The sequence below is a fragment of the Hibiscus syriacus genome, unplaced genomic scaffold (genome assembly GCF_006381635.1).
Source record: "Hibiscus syriacus cultivar Baekdansim isolate YM2019G1 unplaced genomic scaffold, ASM638163v2 tig00111759_pilon, whole genome shotgun sequence".
Taxonomy (NCBI): domain Eukaryota; kingdom Viridiplantae; phylum Streptophyta; class Magnoliopsida; order Malvales; family Malvaceae; genus Hibiscus; species Hibiscus syriacus.
In genome coordinates, this window is record NW_024063171.1 from 52309 (window position 1) to 80177 (window position 27869).

The 27869-nt window shown below is 32.8% G+C and overlaps 1 pseudogene; it reads right to left on the reverse strand.

The window, feature by feature from the left end:
• LOC120169393 lies at positions 1-27861 on the reverse strand (annotated as a pseudogene).
• Positions 27862-27869: the final 8 nt, after the last annotated feature.

The following is a 27869-nucleotide window of genomic DNA, read 5'->3' on the forward strand; positions in this document are numbered from 1 at the left end:
AAGATTAACCTCGTTACATCATTTGTCGTCGTCATCACCGGACTTGTGGTGATTAACCTTCGAACAACCCATTCCACGAGCAGCAACAGCCGTTGAATCGGTGACGGCGTGAGAGCTTCGACCACAGTCGCAGACGACATCTCCATCTGGCAAACCCTAACGGCACCGATCAACTTTTCCGGCAAGTCATTCTCGGTCTGCGCTTCCACCAGAAACCCCATATCGATTGTAACGCTCGTCACGTATCCAATGCGAGGTGCAAAATCGCATTAGCGATTGCCGAGCTGGCGATATCTACATCAATTTCCAAATAATTAGGTCCTCTATGGTAATTACAGGTCAAAGCTTTACCTAACAATCAGGCGGCGTAATTGCCCACCGCCTTGGCAATCCGGTTGACGATCTTGAACCGTTGGTTCCTGAACGCATTATCGCCGTTAATGAATCGGTAAAGTAAAGAGCCGGGAGGGATAGGATCCTCCGTAGCGAAATAGAACACGGCGCTATAATGATCTTTGCCGGGAATTTGAAGATTAACGGCGAAAATAAAGCTTTTCATGGATTTGCCTAGGGATTGAGCCTTTCTGAGCGCGTGAATAACACGGTTGTCAGGTCGGGCGAGTACGTTGTCGACCTTAGAAGTTGACTTGAGCCAGTCCATCCGGAGCGGAGCGAGTAGGTAGTCTCCGGCGGGGGATTTTTCTCGTTTAGTGAGGTAGTTAACGGAACGGAGAGAGAATAGATGACCGGGAGGTGAGGCCCAGCCGTTGGTTCCGGTATCAAGGTCGACGTGACGCAAGGATCCACCGTTTATTGAGTCCGTTTATTTTCGCTGTTTTTTCAGCTTTCTCTACAACCTTTTTGTGTCTTTAAAACGAAAACAAACCCAGGCAAAGACAGAAGGTCGGTGTACTTTGCATGTAGAGTGAGCAGAGTGGAAGAGGCGGGGATAAAGGATTACAAGTAAAATCCCCCTTGGATTTGCAATTAATTACGGTGGAGCCACTATGGGAAACAAAGAACCGCCATATTTAGTACAATCCGGAGTCTGCCAATCTTTTAACATTTTATAAGTTGTTAGCCAATATTTAAAAATAAATAAGTATATATGTGTTTGCATAAATCACAGTATACGTGGTGGAATTTTTTAAAACTGAGTTAAAAACTATATTTTTTTTATTAACGATTAAATACTAAATTGAATAACAATTTCAATAATAAATTGAACGGTCAAACATTTTAACGTAATTTAAAATTAACTAGAAATCTCATATATAATTTCATAAAAGATGAAATTTAAATCTGAAGCCTAATAGTTAGTTTTTAATTCATTTATAAAATTAGAAAATATATAATTTTCAACTTATTATATCAAATAATAATCTATATATAACAGATTTTAAATTCAGAAATTAATTTAATTATGAAAGGCTGGATCCTGTTTAAATTCGTTTTATTTTTAAAAAAGATCTGGCAGATGCTTGCCAACCCAATTAAGTTGTGGAATTTAGGCTTATGCCTTTTGAATTAATTTCATAACCAAGATTAAAAGTTTTATATTTTTTAAAAATCCGAATCATTGTAAATAATTATGACAAACATAAATCAGATGTAAAGTAGGGGATTTAATTGCAAATCGTCTCAGATAATTGATTTAATAAATCTATGGGTTTCATAAGTCCTACGGCGAATGATGTGTTTGCCATGCATAAGATAATCGAAAGGAAGAAAATAAATACTTTGGTTGGTGTATTGTTGACGTTAATGAGACAAAAGTAGGGTGTATTCGGTTCGGTTGGTTTGGTTTTTTATTAAAAACTGAACCGAATCGAAATAAACAGGTTTTCAATATTTAAACCGAAACCGAATAGTTAAAAAACTTTTCGGTTCGGTTCGGGTTTTTTAACGGTTCGGGTTTTTTCGGTTCGGTTCGGTTTTTCGGTTTTTCAATGAAAAAATCACTTGAAACTATAATTTTTTTTACAAAAATTGCCTATTCGGTTCAATATGGAACAAATGGGTTCCATATGGAAAATCCAAACCGAACCGAATCAAAAAAATGAAACCTTTAAACCGAACCGAAAATCGAACCATTTAAAGTCAAATCCAACCGAACCGAATCGTTTTATTCGATTCGTGTCAATTTTTCGATTTTCTCGGTTTCGTTGCTCAGCCCTAGATAAAAGGAAAGGAAAAGGAAAAGGAAAAAGAAAGGTGAAGTAACTTCAACGACAACTTTAGGGATGAATAGAAGAAGAGAGCCGTCGGACAATAACTTTGTCCTCCATATTGACGATGAAGAAGGTGACACGTGGGAATACGAATAATGACAAGGCCTTAAGCCTAAGAGGTACAGAGGACCCAATCCAATTAAAGTAAATTTTTGGTCAACAAAGTGTTTAGTATATAAACGATTAATTTTAATTTATTTTAATACATAATTTTTTTTAAAAAAATAATATTAATTTTAGTTTTTGTTTCATTTTAGTAACTTCAAAACTTAACTTTCATATTGCTCATATTTTAATCACTTTATTTTATTTTATTGATAATTTTATTATATGACATTTTTATTAATATATAATTAAAATAAAAATAAATTTAAAAATTAAATTATTAAATAGGATTAATTTGAAAGTTAAATAATTAAATTAAAATATTTAAACTTTAGTGACCAAGATATGGGTGAGAAGATAGTTGAGTGATGAATAATGTAATTTATCCATAAAAAAGCGTCATATGCAAATCACCCGTTAAATTTTTAACGTCAAAGTATAAAAAGAAACAAAAACTAAGTATTATATATAATTTTGAAAAAAATTAAAAATTTAAATACTCAAACTTATCAAAAATGATAATTTAAATACTAAATGTGTAGTTTACTCTAAAATTTATTGATAAAGCCAGAAATTTTATCTTCAATGTTGATATTAAATGAAGTTGTGTGGGTTAATTGCTATATATATAATCGTTTATAATTTAATTAATTTAGGATTATTATTATTTTTTTTTTATTAAATTATAATTTGTTTGAGTGTATTAAAAAGTAACTTTCTGAAGGAGACGGGAAATTAAAAAAGATCAATGAAAAAATAAAGAGAAATTGAATTAAATTATTTAATGGACTAAAATGTAAATTTTCCACTTATTAAAATAGAGCCAAACCTGTTTGTTTTTGGGAGTCGCTAACAAATTCTTTACTATTTCATCATGAGTTAGTTGTTGAAATCATTTCATACAGTAATACATTCTTATATATTGTTATTTAATCACAATGTATCGTTTAGTCTGTGATTTTTTTTCTTTTACATTTAAAAATTTATGTACGAATCAATTTATCTCAATAGTTAAAGGGATCATTATTATTTTAGAATCACATATTCGAAAATAGTAAATTATAACATAATGATTGAGTGATCATTATCAAATAATTAAAAATATTTAAAAAAAATACTACTTTATAATTATCTTAATATTTTTTAAAAAAATATTAACAATTTACTTCAAAAAGCTAAAAATATTAGTAATTTAAGAAGCATAACTACAGACAAACTCCTTTACAGTGTGGATCCGACCGAATAAAGTAGAGATTTTATTCTTTTTTTTTACTTGATATATATATATATATGATCCACTTACATTATATAAAATTAATAAGTTTTAAATTAATTTATAATTATTAAATTTAAATAAATGACTTAAATTTAATTAAATTTACAACCTACAAATAAATATTTCTTTAATTTATAGTAAAATAATATTTTTTAGGGTTAATGTTTAGGAATTGAGATTTAAGATTTACATTTAGAGTTTAGGTTTTTAGGGTTTATAAATTAGAGTTTTGGGTTTAAGGTTTAAAATTTAAGGTAAGAGTTCGATTTGAGATTTTAAGATTTGAGATTTAAGGACTGGTTCGAGTAAAAAGAAATATTATTTTACTATAAGTTAAAAGATTATATGTTATAAATTTTAATTAAATGTAAGTTATATACTTATTTAAATCTAATGACTATAAATTCATGTAAAACTTATTAGTTTTACATAGTGTAAGCGAATCATGTCCCTATATATATAATTACACCATTTTAGGACTATTGAATGAGACATTAAATGATGATATTAATAGTAAAAAAAGAGATGTTAATATTAACCTTTGATTTTCCTAATCCAACGATCCTAAAATGATACAAAACTAAAATAATTTTATACAATGTAACCGGACCCTAACCCATACATATATATGGTTAGAATTCAATTACATAGTGTAAAACTAAAAACTTTTATACTTTTTAGGATAGTTGAATGAGAATAAATCAAATGTTGAGATTAACGGTAAGAAATGAAAAGTTAATTTCAACTTTTGATTTATACTCAACCAACGATCTTAAAATGATCTAAAATTAAAAATATTACACTATGTGTAAATGGATCCTAACTCCTCTCTCTCTATATATATTTATTATTATTTAAAATTGCTCACACGTACCTACAAAAATCATACTTGTGAGTTCTTTGGTGGTGACAACGGCAGCATCTTGTGGTCTAATATATTACACATTTCTGCTCTGGTGATTAGACGATGATGCTTTTGTTTTCTTCTCATTTTAAAATCCAATGTCATCCTCGATTACATGCCCACCTTTCTGTTTTACAAAATCAAACTCTCAACTTCTATTCATTCAATGCAGCGTACAAAATAAGATACAAAAGGCCAATTTAAACTAGTCTACTAGCAATGCTGTAAACAAACTAACAGAAGCTTAACAAACTTCTAACAAAGTAACTATGATTACAAAAAATAATATCAGCTCAACAAATCGACATATGTTTACAATATTTTGGTACGATAGTTACGTGTTTTTCTAATAACATTTTCTCCAAAAACACACGTGATAGTTGTACGATGACTAGATACTTTTAGGAGTCCATCAGTACATTCAAGCTCGAAAATTCATCTACAAGTTGTTTGAATTAAACATGAAAATAGATTTGGACAAGAAAATATTGACCATACCTATGAACACCTCTAACACTAAAAATGAACCAAATAAAACCAAGTACATTGAATCCAACTAAATGCTCATATATGACGGTGCAAAACCAAACATACATGATGCACATCCAATCACACAAGATCACAGCCTTAACTTCCTTTCAATGGATTCACTAATTTATTCTAACCTTTTAAGATAAGATGTAATTTTACAAAGCATTAAGACTTGTATCACAGTCTTAAATGTTCAACCCTTCCCAAGGAGTAATTACAAATGAGCAAACTTTGAACATCCTCACAATAGATTGTTTGTACCAAGAACACTAGAACAAATGAGCAAACTTTGAACATCCTCACAATAGATTGTTTGTACCAAGAACACTAGAATAAAAATTATAATGAATGCAATAGCGCTCAAAATAAAAGAAAGATTAAAATTCAACACAAATTTGACTCCTTCTGATCTTTGGTCGTTGGAATAGTTTTCTTGTCTGTTCTTAACTGTTTAAATATTCTTTTTATATACTATCATTGAATTCTAACGTTTAAGGTTGTTGAAAGGAGTTTGAAGCACAAATTCGCGCATTTAAGACTACTTACCCAGGAAGTTTAGAAAATTTCAGTAAAGTTTTAAAACTCTCCAAAACTGGAAATAAATTTTTTGACCGTTGAGAAAGTTTCAAAAAGTTCTAAACACACTATTTTTAGAAATTTCAAAACTTCTATAGGAGTTTCAAAGCTCTCAAAATTTGAATAAAATTGTGAGTTTTGATATTTTGAGAGAAATGTGACATTAAAAAAATAGTATAAAGTGTTTGAATAATATATTAAACATATTTTGAACTTAGAAAGCTTATTTCAAGGATTGGGCAAATCTTAAAGACTTGGAATTATGTATATATCTTTATCATATTGTAAATCATGAGAATTATCAAAGTAAATGAGGAAAATAACCCCAATAAGTAATCAGGCTGACGTTGAAAGATACTACTGCAAAACAAGAATTGCTGGATGGATATCCAACAAATATGTCCCTTGGCTGGCTTGGCTGGCTAATGGAAGTGGGAACATGAGCCCAATTAACCAACAAACAGAAGCAATACTAATCCAACACAAGAGGGTATGCATAAAGGTAAAAGTCGAGAACATTTTTAACAACAATATACAAACATTTTAAATGAAACAAAACTAAGTTATAATGGCACATGATTTACTTGCCAAATGATGGATTCACAAAACTTCTTGTAATCATTTTATAAACCTTCGTCTCTACATAGAATAAAAATCCAGCATTAGGAACCTCCTGTGAAAGCAAAAAAAGAAAAAAAGATTGCATTTAGTTTGCTTTCCCTGAGAAATGAGAATAAACAACGGGAGATACTAGGATTTTACACAAAGATTACAATGAGCAAGAAACTAGCTAACAGGAGAGTTACAATCAACTTAAATGAGAAAGGCAAGATTGATACTTAAAATGTGAATTGACAAATGAATACAGATCTATTTGATCACTGTATCCAGGCAATGGAAGCAATTAAGACAAAAATTCACTCTTTTTATCTTCTTCTCCTCTTTAAATGGGGCTTCAATGTGTATGCTAGTCCTCTTAACAAGCAGTTCCTCACATTTCCCACAAAATCTTCACCAGTTCCGCAAGTCCACGTGTACTTACAAATCGATAATTTGGAAAGAAAGAGGGGAGGGGTGGTTCTTTCTAACTAGTCTATATTTACCACGTTCTGTCTTGGAACCAGAAAGTTTTTTTTTTTTTGAATAATTGGAATCAGAAGGGTTAAATCATTGTCTCACAAGAAGTCATTAAACCTTAGATCCTCAATTGTTAGCATTTGTTGGAAAAGGCTATAATCAATGTAAAACTACTGACATCATTATTGGCAGACATAAAGTTTTCGCAACAATCATATTGCAACAATAAAGTTCGTACTCAATGGTAATCTTGACAAAGAATGATAACCTCCAGTGAGACTGAGAATATACATTTTTGTCTACCATTTCTATATTCTATTTAACTTGGTCATAATAAAAGATTAGCCAACACATTTCTGGACAAACACTATTATTTGCTGAATCAAAACAGACATCATACTTGTGATTAACCTAAAAACTCTTAGGGGGTGTTTGGTTCACGGAATGTAAGATTATCTTTGGTAATAACATTACTGGAATGTAACATTACTATGAGAATATTGTATTACCTTACTTGATTTGTTTAGAATGAATGTAAGATTACAGTGTTTGGTTGGAGGAATATAAGATTACTTGGATGCATATTTTATCAAATTATCCTTGCGATATATTTTTTTAAAGTTAAACTTTAATATCAATTTACAAATATTTGAATGAAAATTCATAAAAATATTTTAATCGTTATACTATCTAACTTTTGAGGAGAAATTACATTCAATATATAATTAATATATTATATTTATATTTTTAAATAATGTTCATAAGTATCATATTTATTTATATAAAATATAATATAAAAATAATATTATGGTAGTAAAATATTATTTTAAATAATTACATTTTTACAATAATACTATTTTTTCATCCCATAAAATTATAAATAGTAAAATTGAATATTAAAAATATAAAATATTTTAAATTCTCAAAATTATTAATATTTTAGTAAATCAAACTCTTTTTATATTATTATTATTTTTATAATTTTGAGTAAAATATAAAAAATAAGAATTTAAAAGGATCATTATAAAAAGAATTCATTAGTCCAAGGGTATTCTTGTCCAAAGTGGTGGGAATGTAAGATTACCTAGGAGGTAATGACATTCCCACCATTTTAACAAAAAAATGTTACTATTGGGAAGAAAATATTCTCGGTAATATAAGATTCCGTGAACTAAATGTGAGAATGTAATTCCGTAAAAAAAACATTTCCCTTGGTAATGTAAGATTCCACGAATCAAACGCACCCTAGGTACTTTCAGACAAAGGAATTTGAGACAATACAAGATCATCGATATCAAACTAAAAGGACTTTTGCACCTAAAAAACTACTCTATAATACACCACAATGCAACTCTCCTAGTGCAGGTAAATTCGATCAAATCTCCAAATCAAAAATTGAAAACTCGTCCAAATCAAGATCACAATAACATGCTAAAAGGACCCTGGAACCCACACACTACTCTTAATACACCACAATGAAACCCTCCTAGATTCGCAAATCAGATCAAACCTCCAAATCAAAAATAAAAAACTTGTCCACTACAAGATCACAAATATCATACTAGAGGGAACCCACAGAGTAATGATCATACACTACAAGATCGAAAATTTTTGAGGGAGAAACTTTCTGATAAGCCCTGAAGCCAGGGTTTTGAAATTTCTATACGCGTTGGCGATGAACCTAAGAATCTTTGAACCAGTTGATCGATTGGGCGATTGATTATTTAGGTTTGGTTTTATTCACTTTTTCTTATTAATATAAAAAAATATAGTGTAGGGTCATTTTTTTTTATTTAATTAAAATATAATTATTTTTATTTTTATTTAATTAAGATGTGATAATTATGGGTTAAATGTTGTTAAAAGTTAATAGATAGGTGACATGGTAGTTAAATATTTTGGTATAATAACACATTTGATCTATATTATTTAAATATTCTCTCAAATTAGTTTTACTTTTAATAAATTAAAATGAATTTATTCCTCCAATCAAATGACATCATTTGATTAGAAGATTAATTTTATTTTAATTTATTTTAAAATGAAATATTTATTTTTCACCAATAAGATAGTGACACATATCACTTTCTCGTTGAAAGAATTTAAAGGGAAAAAGCAAATTAGGGCCAAAAGGGATTTGAAACTAGATCACTTAGGAATCTAAGCTTGTACTTAACCATTAAGTCAAGACTAATGCTTAAATTAAAATAGACAACATAATATTTATATTTTGTATTTTAGTGTTTAAATAATTAACTTAAATTCACAATATTATATATATATATATATATTAAATTTAAGAAATATTTTTATATTAACTTATTAAATATATTTAATGATTAACTTAATTTAAACATATTTTTTTATTTTAATTTAAAATGTATATTTTATTCTTATCTAAACTTTTAAAAATATATTTTAAGTTAAGTTAATAATAAAATATATTGAATAAGTTAATATAAAAAATATTATGAATTTAATTTAAATGTTTATACACTAAGATACAAAATATATACATCATGTTGTCTATTTTAGACCAAGCATTGGTCTTGCTTAATAGTTGGTACATGTTTAGTTCTCCAAGATACCTATGCTTGAATCCTTTTAGCCCCAATTTACTTTGCTTTGCTTTATTTTCTTTCAACAAGAGGGTGATATGTGTCACTTTCTAATTGGTGGAAAATAAATATATTAAATTAAAATAAAGTTAGCCCTCCAACTAAATGGTGACACGTGACACGACACGTATCATCATTCGATTGAAGGATTAAATTTATTTTAATTTATTAAAAGTATGGCTAAATTGAGAGAACATGTAAATACCAATGACAAAATGAGTTATTATACCAAAATATTTAAATACCATGTCACCGATTTTGTTAACTATCGATGTCAGTAAACCCGTGGTGACTACATCTTAATTAAATAAAAATTAAAGTGACAATATCTTAATTAAATAAAAAATGAAAGTGACCATATATATATTTTTTTTTTTTGAAATTAGTGAGGAAAAATAGAAAAAAACAAATATAAGTGATCAATCATGTAATTAATCATTTATATCTTTTCCATCTTGGTATGCACAGATATCTATTATGAATAATAATTTATTGGGTAAATTCCATCATTAATATTATATTTTTTATTTTAATTATTAATTATAAGAAAATAATAACGATGTTGATGTGAATTTTTTGTTATTTATTTTTCACATAACATTTTCTTCTATATATAAATAGTTGAATATTTTTTTTAATAAATTAATAATTATCAATAAGATACAACAAATATAAAAAATAATTTTAAAATAAAATATAAAAATTTAAATATTAAATGGTGAACTCTAAATCATAAAAGTTTAAAAGAAAATTAATATATATCAATTTCTTTTTTCTAATCACAATAATGATATTATATCAACTAAAATAATAATTATCATATAAACTAATATCTCTAATAAAATATGTTTCTCTCTCTCAATAGTTGGATTATTGTTTTTGGGGATTTTGGACTTTTTCTCGATTTTTGCTGGTTTAGTTTATTGATTATCTCAAGATGGTTTCTCGTTGATAGGAGAGGGATAGGATTGGAAGAGCTTATTTTCTGGAGTGGAGAAGCAATATCTGAACTTCTTCCCACCATAATGTTGCAAGAATTCTACGATGGTTATTTCTTCGAATGTCATGTTTGAGGAATGAGTCTTCGAGTGAAAACATTCACTAGTAGGAAAATTTATTGGGTCATCCCTCAATTTTAGACCTATGTAAAAGACCATGAAGATAACGTGAGGAAGTAATCGATGGTTGACTTGGTCAAGGAGGTCTCTAGGGATGAAATAAAAACTGCTATTTACAGTCAAGGTAAAGACAAGTCCCTTGAAATTGATGGCTTTACCTATGATTTTTTTCCAATCTTCTTGGGATATTGTAGGAGATGACTTGTATGCTGATGTGAAGCATTTCTTTGTTACATATGAAATGTTTCATGTTTTCAATGCAACAGATGTTACTTTAGTCCCTAAGTTACCTAACTCTAGTGTGGTTAAGGAGTACAAGCCCATATCATGTTGATCTGTTATCCACAAGACCATCACTACGATTTTGATAGCTAAACTAGTTAATTATTTTCCTGAAATGGTCTCTCCTAGCTAGTATACTTGATATGATCTCGATTATATGTTTTGATACATATATGTGAATGCCCGATCGTGATTCTAGTAAGAAACCCCGTAATGATAGCTCAAACTCTGAAATTGCATAAATATAAACATAAGAAGGAAATGATATGAAATAATAATTGAAATGATGGAATGAAAAGAATGAGGAAGTTGTTTGAAGGTGATGGAAGAGTGATGATTGTTGTGGTTTAATGGTAGTGAAAATATATTGTGAAGTATAATGTGTTGTCGTAGCAAATAGTGTTGTAAGGTTAAAGCGGATTGTGACCCGTTAGCTATTTGGAGCTAAGAACCAACAATATAAAAAGATGGAATCGAAATGCATTATAGCAAAACTGATATGTAGCGGCGTTTGGAGAGAAAACGCCACAAAAGTTAAACATATAGCAGCGTTTACAATCGTAGCGCCATAAATTGATAATTTAGCGGCGTTTGTTGTAAAAACGCTGCAATAGAGTTGACAAATAGCGGCGTTTTTACAATAAACGCCGCAATAAAGTGGTTTATTGCGGCGTTTTTTAACAAACGCCGTAATAGAATGGTAAATTAGCGACGTTTATACCACAAAAGCTGTAATAGATTAATATATAGTGGCGTTTTAGCCAAAACGCCGCAATAGATTACACATATAGTGGCGTTTATTCCTAAAATGTCCTAATAGTGATAATAAATAGTGGCGTTTTTAGACAAATGCTGCAATAGTGTTAATCAATAGTGGCGTTTTTAGAAAAACGTCGTAATAGTTTTAATCAATAGTGGCGTTTTTTTTAACAAACGCCACAATAGTGTAATCAATAGTGGCATTTTTTTTGTATAAACGCCGTAAAATGTTAAATATATAGTCCTTCTTTTCTCTTACCCGAACCTTAAAATCATTTAAACTCTTCTTCCCTCAAAGCTTCTTCTCTGGAACAACAATAGCTCTCAAACGATTCCTACCGACGTCATCGTTTGTATGTCCCGGCGACCAAATCGGGCCTCTCACCGACGAACTATAACACAACTGCACGGTTTGATCCCTCTTATCATTAATGATCTTTTTCATTTTTTTGGTCTTCTGAAAATGGAGAAAACCCAAAAAGCTAACGTATTTGAGAAAAAAAAAGAGAAGGTGTTGCCTTGACTAAGAGAAATTATCTTCGACGAAATATCTAAGTGGCGTATTTTCTCTGATGATGGATCAAATTATCGTTGGGAGGATATCGGTCCGGTCTCGCCATCGAAACTGGATGATGACCCGAAAGGAACTGCTATTGCTCCATACCCTTCCATGGTCGATCTTCTTCTTGAAGGTAATAATCTATGAAGCTTTCAGCCGCTATAATTTGTTTTTCTACGCTCAGTCAAATTTCATAGATTATACGCATATAGGATCTTCGAAGCTTATTGAGAATGATGATAGAGGAGTGGATAATTATCCGATGTTTAGAACTAAATTTGGTAACTTTGTGATGTTGAAAGAATCTTTAATTGCAAAAGCAGTATCTATCCTCAATGAAGATGAAGTTGCCTCTACTGTTACTCCAAGTAAACATTTATATTATCTATTTAAATTTATTTTAATTTTTATTCATATCGTAAGCCACCTACAATCAAGTTTCATACTATAGGTAGAAGGTCGTTATCTGTTTCAAGTGAAGCACTGAAGCGCGCAAGGAATCTTCTTGGTGAACCAGAGGTAGGAGATTTATTTAGTGAAATGGATGAAGAGTTTCTCCATATAGAGTTTACACGGAGGAAAAACTTAATGATAAGTCGTCAAACAAGGAAAACAGCTTTCATACGTTCTTTCCCCTCGAATGAGCACAACTAAATTCTAGTGAACAATATGGTTAAGACTGTTTATGCATAACTTTAATGTTTCTAAATTGTAATGTATTTTGTTGCTAAATATATGTATGCATAACTTGTGTCTTACTTAAAATGTATGGTTGTTATTAATTAAATAAAGCTATATGATATTAAATTTAGTTTATGGAAAGCAGAAATGAAATATTTAAAATCAATTAATCTTATATAAATAAAGGTAATTAGCGGAGTTTGTATACAAAAACGCCGCTATAGACCTGACTTTTTGCGGCGTTTTTATCAAAAACTGCCGTAATAGGTTCATATATAGTGGTGTTTTTCCAACAAACGCCGTTAAAAGGATAATGCTTTAGCGGCGTTTTTATATAAACACCGCAATAAGGTTAATATATAGTGTTGTTTACTACAAACGCCGATATAGAATAGTATGTTAGCCGCGTTTTTATACAAACGCTACAATAGATAAAATCTATAGTGGCAATTTTCAAAAAATGCCGCAATAGTTTTGTCCTTTAGTGGCATTTTTGTAATAAATGCTACTAAAAACTTGTACTTTAGTGGCGTTTTTTTAAAACACCGCAATAGTCATGTAATTTTTTGGCGTTTTTGATGTAAACGTAGCAATTGAGTTGTTCGTTATTGGCGTTTTTTAATAAACGCCGCAATAGTTTTGTCCTTTAGTGGCGTTTTTAATATAAACGCCGTCATTGTCCATTTAATTATCAGATATCCCCAATTCTTCTGCCCGATCCCTAATTTTTTTATCCCCGATTCTTCCTTCGATTACCAGTGCGTTTCATCAAATCTGTGCACCACCCACAACCGTAGAGCCACGAGTGACCACCGTTGTACCACCAATCATCATCGTCGCACCGCCGGTCACCCACAACCGTAGAACTAAGAGTGCCCACCGTAAAACTGTCGGTATTCTCTCATCGCATATTATTATCAACATTAGATTATATTGATTCGTCTAGTTTGGAGTAAGATTTGTGGTTTTTAGAACCCTAATTTTGAGATTTTCTCATTTATTTTTTTTGTATGTTGATTAAGGATGTTGCTTTGCTATATGCCCGTCGAGAGAGGAGACCGATAAGGTGAGTTGCTACAATTGTCAGAGTAAGAAGACTTTTCCTGGGGTTAGTTTATTTTTTAAAAAAAATCTTATTTCCTTGTTGAGTAACAACTAAACCATTGCATTGCCATTTGATTGTTGATGCCATAATAAAAGAAGTTTGATTAGTCCAACAATTTTGAAAAAAATTCACAGTAAAATTAATAGTTTTAATGTTCATAAGCTCCTATCTTCCAACCTTTTAGGCAGTTTCCATTCTCTGCTTGGACTGAACTTTGTCGAGTATGGGCTGCCACATTGCTAAAGAGTTAAAGAACTGACCCAAAGGTAGTCCGAGATACTTAGTTGGAAAGGATTTGATTCCATAATTGATTCGATTTGCCCAAGTAGAGAGAAATCTGCTATTAACCTTTATGTTGAATAGTTTCTTATTTCTCGTATTTAGTTTTGGACCAGAGACAATCTCGAAAATCCTCAACACTCTTTTTGTATTCACTATAGCCTGTTTTGAAGGTATGGTTGTTATTAATTAAATAAAGCTATATGATATTAATTTAGTTTATGGAAAGCAGAATGAAATATTTAAAATCAATTATCTTATATAAATAAAGGTAATTAGCGGAGTTTGTATACAAAAACGCCGCTATAGACCTGACTTTTTGCGGCGTTTTTATCAAAAACCGCTGTAATAGGTTCATATATAGTGGTATTTTTCCAACAAACGCCGTTAAAAGGATAATGCTTTAGCGGCGTTTTTATATAAACACCGCAATAAGGTTAATATAGTGTGTTTACTACAAACGCCGATATAGAATGTATGTTAGCCGCGTTTTATACAAACGCTACAATAGATAAAATCTATAGTGGCAATTTTCAAAAAATGCCGCAATAGTTTTGTCCTTTAGTGGCATTTTTGTAATAAATGCTACTAAAAACTTGTACTTTAGTGGCGTTTTTTTAAAACACCGCAATAGTCATGTAATTTTGTGGCGTTTTTGATGTAAACGTAGCAATTGAGTTGTTCGTTATTGGCGTTTTTTAATAAACGCCGCAATAGTTTTGTCCTTTAGTGGCGTTTTTAATATAAACGCCGTCATTGTCCATTTAATTATCAGATATCCCCAATTCTTCTGCCCGATCCCTAATTTTTTTATCCCCGATTCTTCCTTCGATTACCAGTGCGTTTCATCAAATATTCTCATCGCATATTATTATCAACATTAGATTATATTGATCGTCTAGTTTGGAGTAAGATTTGTGGTTTTAGAACCCTAATTTTGAGATTTTCTCATTTATTTTTTTTTGTATGTTGATTAAGGATGTTGCTTTGCTATATGCCCGTCGAGAGAGGAGACCGATAAGGTGAGTTGCTGCAATTGTCAGAGTAAGAAGACTTTTCCTGGGGTTAGTTTATTTTTAAAAAAAATCTTATTTCCTTGTTGAGTAACAACTAAACCATTGCATTGCCATTTGATTGTTGATGCCATAATAAAAGAAGTTTGATTAGTCCAACAATTTTGAAAAAAATTCACAGTAAAATTAATAGTTTTAATGTTCATAAGCTCCTATCTTCCAACCTTTTAGGCAGTTTCCATTCTCTGCTTGGACTGAACTTTGTCGAGTATGGGCTGCCACATTGCTAAAGAGTTAAAGAACTGACCCAAAGGTAGTCCGAGATACTTAGTTGGAAAGGATTTGATTCCATAATTGATTCGATTTCCCAAGTAGAGAGAAATCTGCTATAACTTTATGTTGAATAGTTTTTATTTCTCGTATTTAGTTTTGGACCAGAGACAATCTCAAAAATCCTCAACACTCTTTTTGTATTCACTATAGCCTGTTTTGAAGTCTCTTGAAAAATTACAATTTAACCTAAAGCATCTATTACCATGTTAAGTCATAGCTTAGCTAAATTATGTTTTCTAAAATCTGGAGTTGTTTGAAGTAGTGGGTATGCTTCCTTGTATACCATGCTCACTGTAACATTTGAGAATTTGGACTTTATTCTTTTTCTTGTTTGAATGTGTCTGCTTTTAGAACTTTGTTTTATTTTCAATTTGTTAATGTTAGTCCTGTACTTATGTTAGATAATCATTTGTGTTTGTGAATTCAGGATTTTTAAAGCTCTAAATCAGTGAATACTATATTTGTGGACCCTCTATTTGCACTTGTCTACTATTTTTTTCTTGAGTGAACATTACCCAGGTTTGTTTCTTTGAACCTCGTTTCTTTGAATGGTAAAATTGTAAAATTTAATTCATGATTTGATCTAAATTTTATATACTTATCTAATTTTTAGTAGGTTTTATTATAATTGTTGGAGAGTCCAAATAATCAAAAGACTCTTAGATGATTAGAATCGATCCTAATTAACCAACTCACATGGCATGGATAAATGGACGTTATATCTTCATAACTTGTTGTTAGGTTATTTTATTATTTGTATTTAAAATCTCTACACAATTAAAGATAAGAATATTTTAATTATCAATATAAAGATTTAGTAATTTTTAGATTGATTAGTTCATACAGTACAAATGATTGTATAGAGTTCTAATAAAAGCATGAAAGTTAAAACTATTGTTTAGGAAAAGGAAAGGTGACTAATTGTCGGGGTTGAAAGGTTTGATCGAAAAATGTTTAGGTCAAGGGTGACTCTCCCAGTTTAGGGTCAGGGTATATCTAAGACCTAATTAGAATTTATTCTAGAATTTACAGATTATCCACAAAGAGAGACGGTGATAGAATTTAATATAATGCTTCTGTTTAGGTTCTAAATTTATCTATAATATTAGCAATTAATATTTGAATTTGAAACTCCAGAAATACGAAATGGATAAGAGTTGGATGGATTTCTCAAGGGTAAGCGTCGAATATCGAAATGGAGTCGAACAATTTCTAAATTTAGCTTTTCTGAATGCAAGCCAAGAGAATATGATTCTTTGCCCTTGTAAGAACTGTGTTAACATTAACTGGCACATTCATGAAGTTGTGTACGAGCATCTAGTTATTTTTGGATTTGTTCGGGGGTATAGAAAATGGATCTTTCATAGAGAGTTTGTACCAGATAGATATGCTTTCACGAGTTATTCGACTTATCCTGCTCCTTCTCACATCCAACTTTTAGAGAAGATGGTATGGAAGGGATGTTACGATATGCATTTAATATGCACACTCATCAGCCGTATGTTACAGAAAATTATTATCAGAATGATGTTAATGATTTCATTGAGATGGGAAGAATTGGAAGTGCTGAAGAGCCAAATGGAGAAGCGGTAAAGTTTTACAAGTTGCTGAATGAAATGAATGAACAACTTTATGAGGGATCAAAGTTTTCAAAGCTTTCTTTATGCATTCGTCTTTTTCGCTTAAAATGCCTGGGAGGGTGGACTGGTAACTCCTTTACGCAATTGTTGGAGTTACTAGGAGAAGTGTTTCCTTTTGCAAAATCCCTCAATCATGCAAAGATATGAAGAAAATAATAAAAGATTTGGGTCTTGGATATGAAAAAATTCATAGTTGTCAAAATGATTATATGTTGTATTGGGATGATCGAAAAATTCAGGACTATTGCCATGTATGTGGAAAATCTCAATGGATGATAAGGGAGGTAGAAAATGTTACTGAGGATGAAGCTCAAGCACGATCAAGAAAGAAACCGATTAAGATTCTGCGATATTTTCCTCTCATACATAGGCTACAAAGATTGTTTATGTCCTCCAAGACTACTGAGTCTATGAGGTGGCATCATGATGGTAGAACCAATGATGGATTATTACGCCATCAACAGATTCTTTAGCTTGGAAGTCATTTGTCAACAAGTATCCAAGTTTTGCGAGAGATCCTCGAAATGTCAGGCTCGATCTTGCAACTGATGGGTTTAATCCATTCAAAATCATGAGTACTTCGTATAGTACTTGGCCTGTTGTACTTGTTCCATACAATTTGCCTCCCTGTATTTTGCATGAAACAATCATCTTTCATCTTATCCATGATAATCCCCGGCGAGAAAGGCCCCGGAAATGATATTGATATTTACATGCAGCCGCTAATTGCAGAGTTGAAACTGTTATGAAGGGGTCGAAACGTACGATGTGTTGACGAAGGAGAACTTTAATTTACGCGCGACTTTATTATGGGCAATTATGATTTTCCTGCGTATGAAAATTTATCGGGTTGGAGTACCAAAGGACGTTATGCTTGTCCTTGTTGTGCTGTAGAAACATGTTTGAAGTGGTTGGTTAATGGAAAGAAGTTCTCTTATTTGGGACATTGTCGGTGGTTACCTGATAATCATAGATTTAGAAGTCAAAAGAATATGTTTGATGGTGATGAAGAGTTTCGAAATGCTCCTGACCAAACAACCGGCTCTCAAATATTCAGAATGTTGAAAAATGTCAATTTTACTTATGGAAAGATGAATCAACCAAGTAGTGCACGATCAAAGAAAAAGGCAAAGCAAGTCAATGAAGAGGCTGAAGTTGACAAAAAATTTGATGATGAGTCTGATGAAGAGGATGATCCAAACGAGGTAGACTTGTGGAAAAAGATGAGTATATTTTTCGAGTTGCCTTATTGGAAAAAGCAGATTTTGAGACATAATCTTGATGTAATGCATATTAAGAAGAATGTTTGTGAGAATATTATCGGGACCATTCTAAATGATGGCAGAAAATCTAAAGATAATCTTAAGAGTCGACTTGACTTAGTGGACATGGGAATTCAGCATGATCTTCATCCGCATTTACGTCCAAATGGAAGAAATTTCTTGCTGCCTTCTATTTTTTCTCTTTCGAAGAAAGAAAAAGAAGTGTTTTGCACGGTGTTGAAGGATATAAAAGTCCAGATGGGTATGCATCAAACATTTCTCGATGTGTCAGTGTTAAAGATTGAAGACTTTATGGTTTAAAGTCATATGATTATCACATATTAATGCAAGATTTACTGCCAGTAGCTGTTCGCAGTTGCATGTCGAGTAAGGTGACGTCTTGTATCATTGAACTTTCTAATATAATGAAATCCATATGTGGGAAAGTTCTAATGGTTGAAAAACTTTATAAACTACAAGATCGAGTCGCCTTGACTTTATGCAACTTGGAGAAGATATTTCCACCTTCATTCTTCACAATTATGGTGCATTTGCTAATTCATCTTCCTCACGAAGCAAGAGTTGGTGGTCCAGTTTTCTATCGATGGATGTACCCTATAGAGAGGTGGTATTTGAATTACACGTTTCAAATTACTACTGATTATACCTCTCACTAAAATGTATTTACGTAGTATGTTGTTTTGTGTATAGGTTCTTGGGCAAGTTAAAGACTTATTGTCGTAATAAGCGTAATCCGGAAGGATCAATTGCTAAAGGGTATTTGGCAGAGGAATGTATGACATTTTGCTCTAGATATTTGGAAGATGTTGAAACAAGATGGAATAGACCAAATCAAAATGATGTGTTAAGTACTGATGACTTACCTCAACACTATTTCTTTGGAAGTTATGGTCAACCATTAGGGAAAGTTGAAATTGCACACTTAGATGACACGTCTTGGGTACAAGCACACCGATATGTTCTTTTCTATCATGATTCAATAGATCCCTTTCGCACGTAAGTCTTTCAGACCCAATCCTAATGAAATCTCTTTATCTTTTATATTTATCAATTTTTAACGACATAATATTCTTTATAGTGAGTTTAAAGAAGTATTGAGATCTCGAGCACGCTCCCGAAGATTAAATCAGCGAGAGCTACATAAGTTATTCACAGAAACTTTTCATTAATGGTTAGGCCAGACGGTAAGCAACTAAATCTTATGGAACACTTATAAATTATATACTTTTGCTTTTTATATCGACGTCAATGCAAATTAATTCACCATTCATGTGTAATAGGTTTGGAGTGGGAGAGGAGTTAGTGAAGAAGTTAAATGGCTTTATCACGGTCTGAAAAAAATATTTAAAAGATATAATGCCTTCCTCATTAATGGGTTCAGGTTCCACATGAAATATCGTGAAAGATTAAGAAGGACACAAAATTGTGGAGTCATAGTTACTTCATTAACTACAAGTTATACTACTGTAAGGGACAATAATCCGCAGGAGGGAGAGGTCAATTATTATGGAAATCTTACGGACATTATTGAGTTAGATTATTATGGAAAACGAAAGGTTGTGTTGTTTCGGTGTGACTGGTTTGATGTAAACAGATATAAAAAGAGATAAATTCGGGTTTACAATGGCGAATTTCTCTCGATTAATTCACACGGGTCAACGTTTGATGGATGAACCATATGTATTTTCTTCTCAAGTGAAACAAGTATTTTATTGTCACGATCCAATGGATGACGGTTGATATGTTGTGCTTAGAAATACTCCCAGAGACTTGATAGACATCAGGGATGGAAGTAGAGATGACATTGAAACAAGATCAGAAAGTTTACCTCTACTAACACAAAACTTAGATGAAACTATTAGTAATACAACACAATTTCAATGGATTCGGGAGGACGTTGATGAAGATATTTATGACAACTGACATTATATAAGACTTTTGTACGATTTTATATTTATTTATTTATTTATAATGTTATAACCTTTAACATGTTGTCTTTCAATATATTCATTAATTAATTCATTTTTATAACTCATGTTTGTTTATTATAGATATCATGCCGAGGAGAAAAATAAATGATTTGCGGGTTGTTCGAGCTTCTGAAGACCATGAAGAAAGAAATAACGAGGAATCGAATGCACCTGAGTCTTCTGAAGTTCCGGAAACTGTTGAAGAAGACGTAGAAATTCAAAGTAATCTTCAAAACATTATTTACTACTTTGTTCATTTTCAAAACTGGCATTTAATAATTTCTTATATAGTTGAAAATGCTGGAACGCGCAAGAGTCGATGACGTACAACTTTGAAGGAATTTTACCAACTTCCTCCTGGGCATCGTGTCAAAGTTTCAAGAAATGATGCCGGTCAACCTATTGGCCTAGAATCACGTCTTCTTGCAGGTTACTTAGGCATAGTTGGACGCAATGCGAATATGTTACCGATCAATTACGAGTCATGGCGCGAAATGCCTAATAGTAACAAAAATCAAGCGTTGGATTTTGTTAAGGTAATAATGTCATTATAATACATACTCTATAGAAATTCAATACTAATTTATACTTATGGTGCACACTTATTTGCTGTATAGGAGAAATTTTCTTTAGAGGTCTCTGACAATTATGTGAAGCAAACGTTAGGGAAGAGATGAAGGGATCACAAGAGCTCCTTAAAGAAGAAATACTTCAATAATGATCTCATCCTTGAAGAGAAGTTGCAAACAGTCCCACCAGGAATGCTCAGGTACCAATGGGAAGATACAGTCAGATTTTGGAGTTCACAAAAAGGACAGGTATGATGTATTTTTCAGAAATAATTGTAACAAATTGTAAATCATCATTAAAAGTGGTTGTTTGACATTGTAGGACCGAGAGCATATTGGTGTTGCTAGCAGGCAACAACAAAAGTTTACGCACACGGCTGGATTGAAGAGTTTTTCTTGTATAGCTCATGAGGAGGTATTATAGATTATTGAAATAGTTTATTGTATTCCATGTACATACTAACTCATAGTAATTATATTATGGTACATTGTAAGAAAATACATCCGGTTCTAAAGTTGGTCGAATCCAACTCTTCTACATGACACATACGAAGAAGGATGGCACTCATATGACTGCTGACGCTGCAGAAATTATGGTACATTTTTTGGGTAGATGTTTTAAATTTACTTGAATTTATTTACCATGACATTTTTTATTTTAATTAATTATTCACTTTATTAGGAAAAATTGAGGGAGAAAAAGGCGGAGTATCATGTTACTGCTTCGAGTCAAGGTATTGTTCATGATGATGACATTGAAAACCAATTTATTAATGACGTTTTGGGTCCTGAAAGATATGGTCAGGTGCGTTGTCAAGGATCATTCATTACTCCCACCAAACATTTTGGATCCAGTTCATCACAGTACATGTCATCACAGTCTCGATCTTTCCACCAAGAAGTTTGTCGTTTAAAAGAAAAGTTGGCTGAGATGGATCAACAAATGGCTAACTTGAAAGCGAAAAATGAAGCAAGGGAAGCAGAGAGAGTAACAACAGAAGCAGCCAGAGCAGCAACGGAAGCAGAGAAAGAAGCAGCGGCAACACAGAGACAAGCAGCATATCAGCAGAGATATGAAGAATTTGAAAAATGACTCAATGATATGATGATGATGATTCAGAAAAAGCATCCTCAAAATCCACCATCGTAGTCTCATTTATGTTATGAGCATTCTATTGAACCTTGTTTAACTGAACTTATATTACATTAATGAAAACTTTTATTTATTATATTGGATTTGATGTTGTTTGTTATGGATATAGAGTTTGTGTTAATATTGTTTTATTTGTTGGATAATGGAACAGGTTGAAAAAACAGTTTTGGGGTAATCAAGCATAATTTTTAGGACTGTTAAATTATGTGTTATTTAGCGGCGTTTGTAACAAAAAATGACGCAATATACCATACATTTAACGGCATTTTTATCCTAGAAACGCCGCTATATACAGACCTTTACCGGCGCGTTTTTAGCAAAAATACCGTAAAACATCAATACATATTGCGGCTTTTGTGAGAAAAACGCCACAAAACATCAAAACCTACTACGGCGTTTGTTGAAAATGCCGCAAAAAATCAACACCTACTGCGGCGTTTGTGAGAAAAACGCCGCTAAACATCATAACCTATTGCGGCGTTTGTCTAAAAAACGCCGCTAAATATCAACACCTATTGCGGCGTTTTTTAACAAACGCCTCTAAATATCAACACCTATTGCGGCATTTTTCTGACAAACGCCGCTAAATATCAACACCTATTACGGCGTTTTTCACACAATACTGATAAATATCAATACCTATTGCAGCGTTTTTTGTTTAAAAACGCCGCGAACTTTAGCGGCGCTATTTTCAACGGCGGTTTTCGCGACGTTTGTCTTAACGCCGCATGTGTTTTTAGTGGCGCTTATAAACGCCGCTAAAGGTAAAAAAACGCCACAAAAAGCCTGTTTTGCTGTAGTGATGGTAGGGTATGGGATGTGACCCACTAACTATAGATGAGCTAGGAACCAACGCTATAACAAAAGGAAATTGATGAAGACTACAAGACTATCTTGAAGCCGATAAAGTTATACAAGAGAAAAAGATGAAAGCAACCTCTCAAAGATGTTTTATATATTCAAATGTGTGTGTACAAATGATCCCAAAGGTGCCTATTTATAGTGTTTCTAAGCAGCATATGAAAAGACTTAGAAGATGAAAACATTCTCATCAATTTAGCAATAAAATGCACTTGAATGCTTTGTCTTCTTATCTTCAAGGTTGGCTGAATATTCTAGATCATTTTGGGGATGAATATAAACAAATTGAAGCTGAATTTAGCCTTAATTTTGTCCAAGGGGTGGAAGACCCTTGCTATTCCATGCTGAAAATTGTCTTAACAAGTGAATTAAATCACCCTTCATTGCATGCTCCCTTGAAGAATATGAACAACCCTTGAATTTAGATGATAACAATCAACTTTGAATGCCTTGAATGGGTGAATTAAGAGTCCTTCAAAGGCTTGTCACTTGGATGACGTTGAAAAGACTATCCTTTGGCTCAAACTCATCCAAATCATCCATGCATAAAATTCCCGTAACAAAATTCCAACCTGCAGTGTCTTCAATAAATCGATCATATCTCAAGCTTCTGATATCGGATTAAGGTGATTCAAAAGGCATTGGAAAGATAAGAGATAGAGTAATAATTTACAATTGATTTCTATAACCAAACACATCTGTATCGCATCCAAAATTGGAAGACATTCTGAATGGCATTCTTGCATATGATAAAACCTTTCAACTTCTCTCATGCACCTAGACACAAAGTTAAACTTTATTCAATATTTAATTGAAGACATGCAAGAAACAATTAAGAGTTAATTTAATAAATGAACTAATTTAATTATTGAACTACTTCCCTAAATGAACTAGATTATTTAAATGCAATGCATGCTTGAATGAACAACACACTTATTAAATGCAATGAATGTTATGCAATGTACTCATGCAAATTCATGCATAAGCAATGTAAAGTGTTCCTCCCTTATTATTCCTTCTTCATCATGTTCCAAACTTGATATAAACATACTATCCATGGTTGCTTGAAACTCCTTAGCCCTTGCTCGAGTGATGGCCCACTTGGGTACTTCTCCGGGTCTTTGCTATTGACGATCGTATCAGTCCCTCCCTCTTTAAGGCGATTTGTCCCCAAATTGTCACCTATATCATAAGGAGAAAAGTCAACAACATTAAAGGTTGCACTAAAATTAAACTCACGTGGAAGATCTAATTGATAGGGTTGTCATTGATCTTCTTGACTATTTGGAATGGTCCATCTCCCCAAGGCATTAATTTGGACTTTCGTTGAGCCGAAAACCTTTATTTCCTCATGTGCAGCCACACCCAATCCCCTGGCTCAAAAGTAATTCATTTACGACCCTTATTTGCTTGCTGCTCGTATTGCTTAGTTCACTTTTCAATGTTCTCCATCACTTGTTGATGAAGCTTCTTAACAAACTCGGCTTTGTTAAGTCCATCATTATTCACAATTTGATCAGCGGGTAATGGTAACAAGTGTATCGGTGTTAATGGATTGAACCCATACACCACTTCGAAAGGCGTACGCCCCATAGTAGTATGGATTGAACGATTGTCTACAAACTCCACATGTGATAAACTCTCCTCCCATGTTCTCAAATTCTTCCGAATGATGGATTGAAGTAACATGGAAAGTACTCGATTCACCACTTCAGTTTGACCATCTGTTTGAGGGTGGAAAATGGTAGAGAATAGTAGCTTAGTACCAATCTTACTCCATAGGGCTCTCCAAAAGTGGCTTAAGAACTTCACATCCTGATCAGACACAAAGTTCTGGGTATACCATGTAGCCTTAAAATTTCCATGAAAAACAAAGTAGCAATATGTGAGACATTATTAGTTTTGTCACAGGGAATGAAATGAGCTATTTTGGAAAATCTATCAATAACTACAAAGATGGAGTCTTTGTTGTTCTTTGTGCATGGAAGCCCTAGCACAAAATCCATTGAAATATCCATCCATGGTGCTTCCGGTATAGGTAGTGGTGTGTAAAGTCCATGTGGTATGACTTTAGATTTGGCCTTCCTGCAAGTAATGCAACGCTCACATAACCTTTCCACATCTCGTTTCATTTTGGGCCAATATAGATGTTCTTGAAGTATAGACAAAGTATTTGATATCCCAAAATGTCCCATTAATCCTCCTCCATGGGTTTCCTTAGTAAGTAATTCTCGCATGGAACCTTGAGGGACACATAGTCTCTCTTCCTTGAATAGAAAACCATCATGCTTAAAGTATTTATCAATTGTCCCTTTCTCACAAGCTTTGTAAATTTCCCCAAAATCAGAGTCAGAAACATATAAGTCTTTAATAAAAGTAAAACCCAACAACTTAGATTCCAATGAGTTTAAAAGAACATACCTTCGTGACAATGCATCGACAACTATATTCTCCTTACCTTTCTTGTACTTGATAATATATGGAAAAGTTTCAAGAAACTCTACCCATTTGGCATGCCTTTTGTTGAGTTTATGTTGCCCCCGAATATGTTTCAATACCTCATGATCGATGTGAATGATGAACTCCTTAGGCCAAAGGTAGTGTTTCCATGTTTCCATTGCCCTCACAAGAGCATAATATCTTTATCATAGGTAGGATATTTAAGCGTAGCTCCATTTAATTTCTCACTCAAATTGGCTATATGACGTCCACTTTGAGACAAGACTGCTCCAATTCCTACACCTGATGCATCATATTCAATCTCAAAAGTTAAATTAAAATCAGGTAGAGCAAGGGGCATGAATTAAGCAATATTTAATGCTATTAAAGGACTTCTCTTGATCTTCCCCCCAAAAGAATTTAGAATTCTTCTTAATAACACTTGTTAGTGGGGTGGATATGTGTTGAAGTTTGGGACGAATCTCCGATAAAAACTTGCAAGTCCATGGAAGCTCTTAACTTGAGAAATGCTTGATGGTCGTGGCCACTCTTCAATGGCCTTAACCTTCTCTTTGTCAACCTCTAAACCTCCAGAACTCACAACAAAACCTAGGAAAACAACCCTGTCAGCACAAAAAGTACATTTTTGTAAATTAGCAAACAATTTTTCCTTCCTTAAAATAAGTAAAACTGACCTCAAATGTTGACCATGTTCTTCCATGGTTTTACTATATATTAGAATGTCATCAAAATAAACCACACAAAACTTACCCAAGAATGGCCTAAGAACATTATTCATTAACCTCATAAATGTGCTTGGTGCATTAGTTAAGCCAAAAGGCATAAACAACTACTTGTAAAGACCTTGCTTCATTTTGAATATTGTTTTCCACTTATCACCTTCTCGCATTCGTATTTGGTGGTAACCACTCTTAAGATCAATCTTGGAAAAGAGGTTAGAACCGCTAAGCTCATCTAACATGTCATCTAAGCGAGGAATAGGGTGACAATACTTTATCATAATTTTATTTACCGCTCGACAATCCACACACTTGCGCCAAGTTCTATCATTTTTTGGCACAAGTATAACTGGCACGGCACATGTGCTAAGGCTTTCCTTCATGTAGCCTTTTGTCATCAACTCAGATACTTGCCTTTGCAATTTCTTAGTTTCTTTGGTAAGCTGTCGGTTTGGAATGATGGCTCTAGGAACAAAATCTATTTGATATTCTATACCATGAATATGTGGCAACCCACTTGGTATTTCTTCCGGAAATAGGTCATCAAACTCCTGCAATAATGACACAACAAAAGCAGGCAAATTTTTATCAAGGTAGTTAGTGTTCAAAAAAAATTCCTTGTACATGAGCACAAGTGCTTCATTTGCCGTCATTAAATACTTTTTTCAAATCTCTATCTTTAGAAAGAATGATGATTTTCCTTTCCTCGTTTTGATCACACTCTTTTGTTTTTACCTCCATTTTGGTCTCTCTTTCTTTGGCTCTTTCAAATTTTCCTCTCAAATTAATTTGGTCTTCATGTATTTGCTTTGGTGAAAGTTAAGCTAAAGTTATCTTTCTTGCCCCATGGGTGAATGTATACCAATTGGTATAACCCTCATGGATCACTCGCCTATCAAATTGCCAAGGCCTTCCAAGTAGTAAATGGCTTGCATGTATTGGAACGACATCACATAACACCTCGTCTTTGTAGTTCCCAATGGAGAAAGCAATTCGAACTTGCTTGGTCACCTTGAGTTCTCCTACATCGTTGAGCCATTGCAGTTTATAAGGTTGTGGATGCTTTTTTGTTGCTAAGCCAAGTGTATCTACCATTAAGGTACTAGCATCATTAGTGTAACTACCTCAATCAATAATAACAAAGCATACATTTCCTCCAACGTGGCGGAGAGTATGGAAGATATTTTCACGTTATCCATCTCCTCCATTGGATTGCACATTTAGGCTCCTTTTGACAACAACAACCTCTCCTTTTACGGTATACTCTAATTCTTCTTCATCAATGGTAGCATCTTCATTTCATCCTCTTCTTGTTCTTGTTCTGATTCAACTTCTCTATCTTCTTGAAGAAGCATGGTGTTGCGATTTGGACATTGGCTTGCAATGTGTCCATGCCCCAAAACTTAAAACATTGTATGTCACGGGAATGACTTGGAGTAGCGGTAGTCTTACCCTTGCTGGTTTCGGTAATGGGCTTACTTCCTTTGGGTGGTCCTCCTCTTTCATGGGATGACAATGGATGAGTCTTCTTGTATGAACTTTACCACCATTTTGAAGTTACACTCCCATAAGATTGTGTGGAACCCTTCCTTTTGAGTTATTTTTTCACCTTTATGGCCATATGCACCATGTCTTCCATCTCCACATAATGCTGTAACTCAACCACGTTTACAATGTCTGGATTAAGTCCCGCTAGGAATTTTGCCATATTGGCTTGTTGATCCTCATCGATGTTGGCTCGAATCGTGGCCACCTCCATCTCTTTGT